The sequence below is a fragment of the Felis catus genome, chromosome D1 (assembly GCF_018350175.1).
Source record: "Felis catus isolate Fca126 chromosome D1, F.catus_Fca126_mat1.0, whole genome shotgun sequence".
In the NCBI taxonomy this organism is placed as follows: Eukaryota; Metazoa; Chordata; class Mammalia; order Carnivora; family Felidae; genus Felis; species Felis catus.
The window spans coordinates 25,715,737-25,729,926 of record NC_058377.1 but is presented as its reverse complement, the minus strand read 5'-3'; the positions used below and the strand labels follow the sequence as shown (position 1 = coordinate 25,729,926).

At 46.0% G+C, this 14,190-nt stretch overlaps 1 protein-coding gene across 5 annotated transcripts in view; it reads left to right on the top strand.

The window, feature by feature from the left end:
* Nucleotides 1-985: 985 nt before the first annotated feature.
* The window catches only part of KCNJ1 (potassium inwardly rectifying channel subfamily J member 1), a 29,785-nt gene continuing 16,580 nt past the window's right edge, over nt 986-14,190 (top strand). For 2 of the 5 annotated variants that reach the window (XM_019811550.2, XM_045038518.1), the window contains exons 1-2: nt 986-1,181; nt 12,865-13,016. The gene's annotated coding sequence lies outside the window, so the exon portion shown is untranslated. Of the gene's footprint in view, nt 1,182-3,556; nt 3,613-11,759; nt 11,802-12,864; nt 13,017-14,190 lie in introns of all 5 variants that reach the window. The other 3 variants (XM_019811551.2, XM_045038519.1, XM_019811552.2) reach the window with 3 other exon arrangements.

Genomic DNA, 14,190 nt, shown 5'->3' with positions numbered 1-14,190 from the left:
CTCTCCTGTGTAATTGAATGGCGTCAGAATCGCTGACACGTGGCCTCGAAACTATGGTGCCACTCTTCAGTTTCTGCCATTCTTTCAATCACTGAGACAAATAAAGTCTGAAACCTCGTAACGTCTAGTGTGGTATTGATTAAAGAAGAAGGGGGCAGACAGTAAAGGGATGTGTGACCTGCCCATATCCTTGCCTCTACCCCCCCACCCCCAACTCCTCCATGAAAACAATGACTGCTTATTAAGGAGACTGTTTTCTGATGCTCCAGGGAGTGACCCACAGTGAAATGAGTGACGGTCCATGGCGGACACACATCACAAGGAGGAACACTAAGAGAGCATCGCAAGGGGGGCAAGACAAGATCTTGTCTCCCTTAGGATGGTCTAGAGGGAGGTGGGACCTACGGGGTGGGGGTGGGAAGGAGATAAGAAGGGTGATGCTTGGGGCATGTTGACTTCCATGAGTGTCGATGCCAAGTGCATTACATACATTATCTCACTCCCCACCATGGACTTCAGAGGATAAGAATCTAGGAATTTGCTCTCAGGTAACGTAGTTGGTAAAGCAGGGGGTTGCTCCCACCTAGCCAGTTCTGTAAAGTCCCTGCTACAAAGCTCTACATTGTGTTGGGACCAGGGAGACAGATGAATGGTCAAGGGAAGGTCAGGGCAGCTTGACCTTCTGTGGTCACTGAGTGAGCCATTGAGCAGGAAAGCTTTGGAGGGGCTCCCTGGGGACCCCCAACACCCACACCTGGGGACACCTACCCTATGTGCACATGTGCGCAACCTCATGAATTTGACTTGGAAATCTGTCAGCAACAGAGAATTGACCTTGTGGTTCCAAGTCATGGCTCCATAAACAAATCTTTCTTAATTAGCCCTGGCAGCTCAACACCTCTGGTGTGTCTAGCCCATTTCACTGCCACGCCTACTCTTGTTGGATCCAGTTCTAAAGTAAACTATGTTCTTTGAGAGCTCTTGCATACACATGAGTTGGCAGCCGGTCTGAGCTGACCCATAGACTCGTAAAAACCAACAGGGCCTCAGCACCCTCGCCTGGGATACCCAAACTCTTGGACCAAAGGTGCAAAGTCTTGCCCACATCAAGGATCTGGCTGCTTTCTTGGGGACCAAGAGATTGGGTTTTTGTTTCTACGCTTACTCTGGCAATCCATGAGGTAAGGGGGAGAAATGCCACACCGCCTCTGTAGAAAAGCAAAGTTAATTCTGGTGGAAATTTAACTCTCTTTTCCGTACCTCAAGTCTAGACAGACCACCTACCACTCCGGGGGATTAGAAGTGTGGTTTTAACTTGCTCACTTGATGCTCTCTGTCTCCTGTCACATATGGATTACAAACTGTGAGCTTCATCCTGCTGCCTCTTGGCCATTTCTCAGCCCAGAGCTGGAGCACAGCAAGAGCCTCTGGTCCCACCATGCCTGGTTCCATGGTCTTCCCCTCTTGGTAGTAGAGATATGTTCAGGGATTTGGTCCCTGATGGCATCCTTTCCATTGCTGCAAGAACTTGCGTAACAGTAGGACCTCTCTTAGTGCTTCTCCATCATGAAGACGGAGGATAAAGGTGCTAATGAGGTCTATTATGGAAAAGGTGCAATGCTTACCTGGGTCAGATGTGTTGGTAAGACATTTTGCTTCCCTTGTCCCAAATGCCTTTCCTTCCTTTGATGAAATGTTGCCAGATTAAGAGTGAATGCATTAGGATTTCTCAACATTTATTCAATTCCCTACATTTCTGCTGTGACAAGTGCTTTGTAGCAGTGAATGGCAAATGTTTCCCTATGCTCTGCTTTGTAGAAACCCCAGAGTGACCAGGCACGGAGCCCCCTTCTCCAAACATCTCTGTCGTATAGATTATGCATAGTTGCTCAGAAGAAGTTTGTCTTTTGCAACAGACAAGACTTTGGGGAAACATTTTTCTTTTTCTTTAGTTGGGCATACAAAATAGAGCAAAACATGGTGATTGTGATCAGGGGGCCATTTTAGACAAAAATGTATCCAGGTCTGCCAGTGGGTGCCCTTTAGTCATGAGCTTGGCTTGCCGTGTCTCACTCTATGCTGTTTTGTGACAATGTATTCTCATTCAGTCAGCTTCAGTTTCTTCAAAGCAGGGTGAGGTAGGGGCATCTGAGAAGGTGTGAGCCATTGGAAAAACATTATGTGTATATATATATACACACACACATACACACACACATATATATAATGTATACACACATATATATGTATACACACACACACACACACACATATATATCATATATACATATTTGATACTTAAACGCATAAAGATTGATTTTCTTCTGTGTAAGGAAGCACTCCAAGTCAGTTTAGGGGCAGGGCTAAATTTGCAAGAAGCGCGGTAAGTGGATTACTTGTGAATGGTTCTTGGAACTTGGGCGACTTTCAGTTTTCTCTGGTTTTTTAAAAATTCAATATTTAAAATACTGTAATTGCCAAGAATGCTTTGCTCTACAGAGCCGAAATTCAGAATTTCTCATGCATGTCACTTTCCTGTTGTCGGCAATTCATTTTTCTATGCTAGGTTACAAATCTACCCTCGACCTGTTCACAGCTCAGTGATTTTCCAAAGATTTCGGCTTCGACTCTCATGCTTTACCTTTTACCTGCCCCGTGACTCCTGTGGATTTAGTGTTTCCTAATTCCTTCTCATCAAGTTTTCCCTGGGATCGCTTCTATATCTCAGCAGCTTGACCTTGAGTGTGACCCAAACTTCACCTCTCTCACTTCTACCATTTAAGATGCTAATGATGACTATTGCTTTTCTTCTCTTCAATAGTGTCCTCATTAATATTATTATTATACATATAGGTTTCCTTCCCTCATTTGCCTTTCAACAAGCTTATAATGAGCGCTCATGATGTTGTGGGAATTGTGCTTGGTCCTGGGAAGTTACTGAATAGCTCTGGTTCTCACGGCACTTACAGTTTAGGGGGTACATACACGGAAACAGGTGATTACTCTCTAGCAGGATACATACGATGATGAATAAGTCCTGCTACACGCAGTGTAGTTGTGATTTAATTGTTGCATACACAGGAAGGACATCCTACTGTGCCTGAAAAAGACTTCATGGAAGCATGATCCTCAACTCCTTGGGTAGATGGGATGGGGCCTGCTGGGGGCAGGGGGAAAAGCATTCCAGAACAAGGAAATAGCACTTACAAAAATATGACGGCATGAGAGATGACGGCATATACAAGGAATATGAAGCTGGTGTGGCTGGGGATGGGTGGTAGGGGAGGGGTGAGGAAAGATGTCAAGTGTCAAGTCACTATGGAATGAATTTATTGGCACAGAAATAAAAGTTTGCCCAATAATCAGTTGAAGGTAGTTGAGTATAGTAATTCATTTTAAAGACATCTATTTAATACCTTCTTTTTTCTCCACACTAGCTGGGTGTTTTCAGAGGGGGGAAGTGATGGTCAGCTTGATAAGAGGCTTGAGGCAAAGAAAGCCCAAAGTGGCCATCTACCTTCATCTCAAGGCCAATAAAATCACTCTGATTTTACAGGTTGAGAAAAGAACGTACTGGACTGTGGAATGTGATGACTCAGTCTAAGTCAAAATGTAAGATGAAAGGACATAGACCTTCCCAGTCTGCTCTGTCTTTTGGAATCTATAAGATTCATGAATGCTATTAGCTCTGCTCTGGATAGCAAAAAAGTGGCTGGCTTGATTATGTAGTTCATAATCTTCATGAACAAACAGGGAGTATATGGAAACTGGAAAAACAAAACAGAATAAAACCAAACCAACAAAACACCTTCAAAAAAGAATGAAAGAAAAAAAGAAAGAAAGAAGGAGAGCAAGAGAGAGAGGAAGAAAGACAGAAGAAAGAAAGAAAGAAAGAAAGAAAGAAAGAAAGAAGAAAGAAAGAAAGAAAGAAAGAAAGAAAGAAAGAAAGAAAGAGGATGAAGGGAAAATTAGTGTGAAGACATATAAGAGGTAGACCCCTAGACAAGTCAATGATAAACGGAAAACAACCTTAAGGTCAAAGGGCTCATAGGAGTCAGTTCTTGGTTCCAGATGGAATGATCCTAAGCCCTCCTTGCTGAATTTACTATGAAGGATGTTCAGAGCAAATGTCACTGTCTTTGCTGTTGCCTTGTCAGAATCTGTGAGCAAATAGAGAACATTGCCCTCACACGTGAAACTCCCTGGTTCTGTTTGAAAATAACAGAAAAAAAAAAAAAAAAAAACAAGAATAATACAGAGTCTGGGCAACTTCAAGACTACTAAGAATCCAAGTCGTTTCTCCTGGCAACTCTTATTAAGGGCTCTAGCTGTTAATAGAAAATTCAACCTAGTAACATCACAGTAAAACACCAGAACATTGGAACTAACTTTAAACAATAATTCTAAAGGCTCATCAAGTCCATTTCACCCATTATGCAAAACAAGAAACTACAGTCTAGAGTAGTGCAGTGACTTTCTCAAAATCCCCCAAAAATACCAATCTGAATGCATCCAGTGTCGCTTTCGGTCAGTAACTTCCTCACTCAAAGAAGCCTGTTGTTATTTTCCCAAATTGGTTCCCCAGGATGCAACAGTCTGCCTCAGTGTGCACATATCTGTCCCACATTACATTACATCCTGTAGTTATCAAGCCTTGTAAATTCTGCATTCTAGTTAGATGCATGTAAATTCTGCATTCTAAAGTTCTTCTTGAATATTCTGTGAAACGCAAGGCAGAAATTTCCATTTATTTACAATTTCCCAATCTCCACCACCCTCCCTCACTTCCAATTGCACAAACACCAATGTTTCTTTGCCTGAGTTCAAGAATTGTATTTAGCAGGGTGGATCAATGTGGCACCATATCCCCAGGGAGCAGATTTAGATATGCAGCTTGACCCCATTGGCAGCAACAGGTTAATATTGTCTTTGCATTTAGAACAACCAAAGCTCTCTCAGGTGACTACCCCTAGGGGAAGACTCATGGTTCACTGCCTTTGATTAAATTCTTGGGAGCTTTCTGGCTCTATCCAGATCTGCCATTTGTCCTTGAGGAGTGCGACAGTGTCTGGAAACTATGAATAACTGTTGCTACCTTCTCACAGGAAAAGACTCCCTGAAATCTGGCCCCTTGGCGATCAAGTCCAATGATGTTATGTTCAGAGAGATAAGAGTAATCCCAGTCTTGTGCTGGATGGCTCATTCGACCATTTCAGGGATCAAGGTATTCTGCGGGTTAGGGAGGTAGGCCACTGATGAATTATGCATACAGTATGGAGAGCTTGACTTGGATTCAGAGATAAGTCACAGGAATGGCCAGAAGGTCACCTTAGAAAGAAGCTTTCTGTATTGGGCTTTTCTAAAGTGTGAAGACCCAGTCCCTACTGTGCAGAACTTTCGGTCTCACTGGAAGGACAGGTGTGAGTGACAGGCAGAAATGAGGCACATTCTAACTGGTGGGGCTCTCTTACGGAGTCTGTTTCTAGGGTGGCCTGAGAGAGGTGGAGTGGTTGAGGAGACAAGGCTCGTCTCCTCTCCCAGCCACTCCATCCCCCCAGATGGGGGGAAGAAGAGGAGACCTGAGAGGCCCTAATAAGAATGCACACCTGGACTACGTCCAAGAATCCCTTCAGGGTCTGGGGGTCTTCATGTTCCCTTGCATTGTCTTGAGGCATTGTGTGTGAGACTCAAGGCTTCCTTCTTCAGCCAACGCAAATGCTCACCTCTGTTAAGACTCGGACGAGAGGAAGTCAACCGAAGAAAGAGGCTGGCTGAGAAATAGAGAAACATGTGCACAGGACTTGGCTTTTATTCACCTTTTCATACATGTGTGCCTTTGGCTGGGTGTTTCCAGCCTGTGATGGTATTTGCAGTTTTGGATTTCTACAGACAAAGACACTTCTTTAAGTGTCTACTGGCAGTGTAGGGAGGGGTGTGGTGCAGGGGGGGATGTGGGCACAGTCCTGGCTGGCGCCTGGAACAATGTGAGTGGACAGATCCAGGACTCAGGGTGGGAAGCGGCCCCATTCCTCCCAAGGAGTCTGCCCATCGTGGCCTGGAAGTAAAGATGGGAAATGGGTCTTTTGAAAAGTTTGGCCAGGGGTGGTGGGCTAACATTCCTTTCCAGTGTAGGAGGGGGCTGGTTTTCTCATGCCTACTGAAGACAAGATGACAGTGGATTCAAACCTCAGCCTCAGGATTTGAGTAGATATCAAGGAGAAGCTTGGGCTGTAGTGGTGTTGAGAGTTGGGGAGAGATCTCAGAGGGAACTACAATCCGTATGTAATCACCTGTGTCTGTTTGGGAAGTGGTTCAGGGGCTGCTCACCAATATGCTCTTGGAAGTCTCTTCTCAACCCCAGGTCCCAGAAAGGGGTGGAACATGAGCTCCTGACTCTTGTCTTATGTCCTTGTACCACAGAAGTGTACCTTCAATGATCCCACTCTGTCTAGTGGCTTAGAGAAGCAGATACGTGTTTCTAATGACACACAGTTTAGGTGTGTCCCAGGGACAGCTATCTCTGGCTACCTGTCCCATTCAGGCTTTCTTCAGGCTGCCTGGGCCTCCAGGATAAATAGGCCTTGTAGCTTTTTTCCTGCCTGAGGTCCCAAAGACCCCAGAGGTGCCATAAACCCCAGGCAGCCAATAGATCAAGGTTTTCTTCACCTCTTCTGTTCCCTGCCTACTCCTGGCCCTCCTGCTCCAGGCTCTGGTGTCCTCACTCCTGAATGTTGGCAGTTCTGTTCTAAGTGATCCAGCCCCTCTAGTGGTGCCATTCTAACCACCCTGCCCCCACCCAGTCCCCCCCATCCCTCCTCAGTTACCAGCGAGTGCTGCTGCAGGAAGCAGACCTCTTCGGTCCCCTCAGCTGGCCACTTCACTATAACAAAGTCTGGCGGAAGGTGGCCTGCAGTGGATGTGTCTTTGGCTGCTTAGCCATGCGGGCAAGGCGGGGCATGGGGACTCTAACAGCCAGACCACAAAAAGGCTAATTTCCAGATGCAGATACCGTAAAAACAGCACTAGTTGTTGATTAGTGACCAGATGCTGAGCCATTCTAGACCCTGTCCGTGGCTGGGGATGGAGAGGAGGTACAACACCCAACAGAAAGAGGCTGGTTTCACCCCTGCACTGATGACTGTCCTTGCCCTGGAGTCACTAAAAGTAATCCCATTGTTCACAGTGCAGTTTTGCTTTTCAAAGTATTCTAGGCAAGGCCAGCTATGTGGTCCCCATGTCTCAGGGAAATTACTGCACCAGGGCACAGGTTGTGAGCGACCCGTCACATGAGTTGGTCAGGGGAGAGCTGGGTCACATGGTCTCCACGGATCTCCCTCGGCATCACACCTGGGTTTCAGAGCCTCTCACTTTCTGGAGCAGCTCCAGACTGGTTTCTTCTTTCCACTCTCCTTGTATCCTGCTAGCTCCTGGCCCTGCAGCGAGAACCTACACGCTGTGGGTCTCTGGGCCCCTCGATCAAGCTGATGTGAACTACAAGGACCTAACCCTGCAGTGGCAGCTGGCTACTTTTCAATATTCCAATTGATGATACTGCCACTTTTCTTCTGATAGAATCTTCTGGAATCATCCCTGACATAGTAATAGCAGAGAGACTTCCTGAGTTCTTCAGTGCTTCTCTTCCTGCAAATCACATCCATATTTAAAAATGCATTCATTTCCACACTTACTCACTCCATGCCACTACACCTATGGATTGTCAGGCACTTATCTGAGGCATATAGTTATTGCTTCTATTTTAAATTGTCAACATAGGTAAGATTCTTCATTGGAAAACTGCTATAGCATCATATTACCCTTTCAGTCAAAAAGTCCTTCCTTATGTCTAACCGAATGAACTCCCTGTTGCTACAATTCCAACTCACTTTTGTATCACCCATCTGGATTTTCCCAAACTCTACATCATTTTATCTGTATGATGCCCTTGGAGGTAGCTATTACTATTACTATTATTTGACAGATGGGAAAACTGAAGCTTGATCTGTGCCCATCCTAGGGTGGAGGCAGACCTCCTTTCAGAACTCTCCTGACATTCTAGAACTCTCTGAGCAATGCCCTGGGAAGGAGTCAGCAAGTGCTGCTGCAGGGAGTGAGGGAGCGTGACTCTGAGCTTACCCTTGGCCCCAGTGAGTACCTTCCCTCTCTCATCTTGGCGTTGCTACCCTCACCATCTTTGGTGGCCCATGCCCCCCCCGATTACCAATACTTGTCAAGGTTACCTGCAGGTACTGTGACTTTCTTAACCCTCATGATGATATATATTATTGTGTTTATTTGGTTTCTTTTTTATTTTATTATCTGTTCAGCTCTCTCCACCCCCCTGAATTTCGATCTCTTTAATACTATATCCCAAGTGCCTAGCACAGAGCCTAGTAAGTGATAGACTCTCAATAAATATTTTTTGACAGAAAGATAACAAGGAAGAATAAGAAAAGGAAGAACAAGCAAGAAGGACAGAAAGAAGGGAAACAATTAGAGAGCCTGCCTTTTCCCCTCTGCCTTTCTGCCTTTCCTCCCTTACCATGGACATTGGAATTCATCCATTAAATGGGCCAAATCTTATGGGATTTGTGGTAGAAGGATCTAGAAGACTTGGGCTCTCATCCCAGCTCTGCCTCCTTGAAACCTCCCTATGCCTCAGCTCCTCTCCTATAAAACAGAATAATTATATCTACCTCACAGGGCCATGGTGAGGATAAAATAAAATAAAATTTTGCATTTCTGCAAAACCAGTTTCTGGCACATGGTAGATAGTCAGCAAAAGTTGTTCCCTTTCCCCTGCAGTAACTTCAACCTTTTGACCTCAATCCTGCAAAGTAAAATCAAACCCTGCAGCATGCCTCCAACCACATAGGAGAGGCTATCTTCCCAGCTGGTATGAGGATCTTATAGAGAATACACCGCCAGCCTTCTGTCTGTGCCAAAAAAGTCACATTGGAACGGATGCATTTTAATGAGCTGCTTCTGGTAATTAAACCCAAGGGACATATATACCAGCTGAAACTACAGTAGCCTAAATTCTAACTTTCTAGCTCTGTGAACTTGGATTAATAACTCGGCTTCTCTGATCTTTGGTTTTCCCCTCTACACACTTAGAATAATAATGATGGCGGAACTATTAAGTGTGAGCATGGAGAGGGCCTGGAACGTAGTAAGGCTATAACGAAACTTTATTTGTTTGTTTGTTTATTTATTTATTTATTTATTTATTTGTTGTTTTTAGATAGAGAATGAGAGAGAGAGAGAGTGCACAAGCTGTAGAAGGAGAGAGAGAGAGAGAGAGAGAGAGAGAGAGAAAGAGAGAATCTCAAGTAGGCTCTACGCCCAGCGTAGAGCCCACCGAAGGACTCCATCTCACAACCCTGAGATCATGACCTAAGCCGAAATCAAGAGTCGGCTGCTTAACTGACTTAGCCACCCAGGCACCCCTAGTAAGGTCTGTAAATGTTAGTTTATGTTGATCCACGGGTTACAAGAAAAGCTACCCTCAAGACTAAACTAGATGCAAGAAAACTTCAAGGAACATTAATTAATTGCCAGTTACTTTTATACATCTTGTCTCTTTTCATCTCTGAATAACATGAAAAGATACAGCCCCTTACCATCCTCCTTCATTCATCAGTTCATTCATTCCACAAACACTAGCTGTAGCCAGAGAGATAACGGGTCGTTCTAATAGTGAAACACGGTGGTGTGTAGTTGACTTATTTAATGCTATTCTGGATATCTTTCCTTTCAGGGCTCAGCCCTAGATTGCACAATTCCTGAAGGAGAGGGGCTTTTCTCTGGGTGCTTCTGCTTGGCCAGTAGAGTACCCCCTCTCCTTGCTTCCAGCTGCCCTTGCCTGCTAATGGGAACCATCATCCCAGGGCCTCACTGCAGGCTTGCACTCCGATGGCTTTCTATTTCGGCCACATTTTCTTCAGCTTCTCTGAGCCTTTGCACATGGTTCAGCTGCTTTTGCACTCTTAAAACCTCCAAACCCACGACCAAGTAAATCGATGCTAAAAACGGGCAGTTTTTTTTTTATCTCGTAAATGAGTTCTCAAAAACACATGCATTTCTTATACACATTTCCAAGCACAGTATTGAGTTCATAATACATGAGATATATGTGCCACTACACATTGTAGAAAACCTAAGCTTAACTTTGAAAGATGAGAGGACAAAAGCCCACAAATGCATGCAATGCTTGTGAACATTCGAGATCTCCCTGCTGCCTATCGGCGTGGGCGTTTATGAATTTACCATGTGTCATTTTCATGCCATCGCTGGATGTTTATTTGGTCATTAGTTGGGTGAGAAAATAAAAAATGCGTTCAGATGCAACTTGGAGGAAAATAACTTCTTTTTCCTTCTCTTTCCCTCTCTCTCTTACATGCACAGCCCAGTGGGTGCCTTGGAACCACTTTATAAAGTGGTGAACAGATCAGAGCAAGTCCTCAGACTGTTCTTTCAGCCAGGGGAAGACACAGGCTTTCACTCACTTAAGAAATATTTCTTTTAATTTATTATTTATTTAAAAATTAAAAAAAAATTGTTTATTTTTGAGAGAGAGAGGGAGACAGAGCATGAGCAGGGGAGGGGCAGAGAGAGAGGGAGACACAGAATCTAAAGGAGGCTCCAGGCTCTGAGCTGTCAGTACAGAGCCTGATGCAGGGCTCAAACTCACGAACCGTGAGATCACGACCTGAGCTGAAGTCAGATGCTTGACCAACTGAGCCACCCAGGTGCCCCTCAAGAAATGGTCCTTGGGTTCCCACTATGGATCTAGGTGCTGGGGATTCAGAGGAGAACGAGGCAGGCTGCTCTCTGGGAGTGAATGTTCTAGCAGAGGCGAGATAGGAGGTAAACATGTAGGAAAGAGGGAAACAAACAAGATGCCATCTGTAGTGACAAGATGGGAAGAAGTGAAAGCAGAATGGGGTGGCAGTGATATGAGGGGGTGCTGGGGAGAATGACAGAGTCCGGGTCATATAGAGCCTTGAGGTCATAAGGACGAGAGGAAGGCAAGAGAGGCTTTAGCAGGGTGGTAACTTGATCTGATTTACACCGTTAACACCTCACTCTGATGGTGGGGAATGTATCATGGGGAAGAGGGAGAGATAGCAGAGAGATCCTATAGCCCCCTCAAGAACTTACGTGGTTTGGACAACAGGGTTGGGGTGAAGAAGACAGACAGGTTCTGAACATGGTTTGTCAAAAGAGCAGACGAGGCTGGCTGATGAATCGTGCTGGTGCAGGGATGACAGAAAGGGAAAGGATCAAGACTGAATCAAGGCTTTGCTTGAAGTAGTGGGTGGTTGTACCATTGACAGAGCTGAGGAAATCCCCGATTAAGAAAAATAAATGTAACGTAGGTTGTATTAGGTGCTGAGAAGGAAAAGAGGAGGGTGCTAGGAAAATTTTTTTGGAGAATTCTCAACCCAAGATGACTGTCCCCAGGTGTGATGTCCTGGTACGTGGTTGGGGGAAGGTGCACTTTTCACCCCCAGTGCAACGGTCATGGGCAATGAACCTCTGCTAAGAACTTCTAGAGAAAGGATTGTGCCAGGCGCATCACCAAGGCCCATGCTGCAGCTGCTGCTGTATCTGGAAATCTGGTAATGCTAACCTCAGAGGGGATTCAATTGGTTTGGCACAATTACATCTCCATGGTCTAATCCAATTTCATCAATTTATGGCCAGTTTTTTTTCTTCTGTTCCTCAGCCTTTTCTCTCCTTTGTTAATTTCCCCCTAGAAGCCAGCCAGACAGACAACGTCTCCTCCTTCTGGGTCTCAGGTATGCAAAAATACGCCACATCAGTCCTCTTTAAAGCAGCCCAGAGCCCCTGTCACCCTCTCCTAGAGGTTCTGGTGGGAGACCCTTTTAGATGAGCCAGTGGGGACAGAGACGTGGGAGGCAGAAGGATGTTACCCGAGGCCTGGCATCTCCCCCCAGGCAAGACTGCATGGCCTTCCCAGCATTTCCTGTGCAGCTCGTACGGGCACTTCCGAGCTGGTCCTGGAGCCAGCCGCCTGCTCAGATCCAGACTGGGAATTAAAATTATTCCCCAAATGCCAACTCAACCTTTGGCTGCCTCTTCACCAGGAGTCCTCGACCCTCCAAGCAAAGGGACCCAACATTATGAAGTTTTTAATGTACTGGACCCTCTGCTGGGTGTCCTGACACTGATTCCTGCCTCAGCATTGGGAAACTGGTATTCCTAGTTCCATTTTTTAATGGTGAGCACTTGGGTTCAGAGAAGCAAATTAATTTATTCTTGCCGACAAGTGGAAAGAGTAGAGTCCAGGCCAAGGCCTATACCCCCCTTACGGCCTGCTCCTTCACAACCTTCCGGACGCCTGTTGGACCCCATCTTTGCTTTGCCCACCCCACCCGCTGGACTTTTGCGATGATGTTCTCAGTCTTAGTGCTACCCACGGCTCCGACCTCATACCCTCTGGGTGCCCGGCAGCGAGCATTTCGGTCAGTGCTAAGCCCTGGAGTCAATCTCTTTGTCATTCCTAGCGGTCTTCCTCTTGTCTCCTCCGTCTTGACCGGCGCAGCATAGGGGAGACTTGGCAACATGGGTCGGGGAAGGACGAAAATAACGGTGGCAATACCCATCACTGAAAATGGGGACAGCTATTGGGAGTCTGGTGGGCATATGGATGGACAAGAACCAGAAAACAGTGGCTTTGGCTGGAGGGTATACCATTCAGCAGAGTCATAAGACCTACACATCAAAAAGAGAAAAAGACACAGAGAGAGAAGGAAAACAAGCAAACATAAACAACTCACGATGAACTCTAAGATCTTTACTGTTCCTCAACTCTTCTTTTCTTTCTTTTTTGTTTTCCAGGTTTAATGAATTACGTGGGGACACCGGCCATATAAAAACACAAGCAGGCACTCAGTCTCGGACCAGTCAACCACGGAGTTGGAATTCAGGTCTGACCCAGGACCACGGGTTCCAAGGCGAGAGACTCTGGGGCACCTGCACGTACTCTCCAGGTAGACTGGCCTTGTTGCTTTTCACAGGAATCAGTATTCATAATAGACAGGAGCTATATTTCAGTCCCCCACCCCCAGTCTCATGTATTTATGATACTTGGTAAGATCAGCTTTGGTCCTGATATTGTATCATCAAACAGGTCATTACGGTCTATATTAATCCAGGTGAGGATTTTTTTTATTTTAAGGCAGGCAACTGAAAATAGAAACAAGGTGGACTGATACATTCTTTCTTGCTCTTTTTTTTTTTAAGTTTATGTATTTATTTTGAGAGAGAGAAAGGGGGAGGGAGGGGCAGAGAGAGAGAGAGAGAGACTGGGAAAGAGAGAATCCCAAGCAGGCTCCATGCTGTCAGCATGGGGCATGATGCAGGGCTCGAACACACATGAGATCATGACCTGAGCCAAAATCAAGAGTCAGACACTAAAGACACTTACCCAACCCAGGCGCCTCTCTTGGTCTTGACAGTGGTGCTTGTTCAAGAAGGGTGCAAGGGAAACCCAGCCCTGCCTTTGAGAAAGGGGTTGACTTCTGGGAACACACAGTGGGTAGTTTTTTGTCATTCCCCTGAGAGGCTGTGAGTCCGGGCTCCACACGGCTCTGCCCTCAGCAGTCACCCACAGAAGCAGCGAAGACACCGCCCCCCCGACCCTGAGCCAGTCATGCTCCATATCCCCTCCTTCTCTCTCTTTGGTGTGTGGGGGAGTAGGGGGAAGGAATGATATGGAGGGACTTGGGGGCAAGGAGGGGCTTTAAATGGTCGCATGGGATTCTGGCTTGTCTGTGAGGTAGTACTGAATTTCCAGAGAGGTCACTGTAAATGAGACTTGAGTTATTAATGTTATTGGCTCCAGAAATCAAAAAAAAAAGGGGAGGGAGGCAAGAGGATGAGCAAGTGATGAGGAGCATGTGAGCATGGGGGGGTTGCAGTGAGGCCAGGTGGTGTTAGCACAGAGTGAGGTCAAGGCCACCTCTGGGCGTCCCTTCAGATAGCCTGGGAGTCCATGGACCTGCCTGCTTTGGGGAACCGTAGATCTGGTTCCCCATCACAAGAATTTAGCCTGAACTCCAGGCCTGGGATACATGAGGAGCAAGTGGGCAGAGCTGAGATGGCCCTTCACCCCGGATCTGCCAGGTCAAGGTCATACCATGTGCGGTTCTCAGTCCCGTGGAG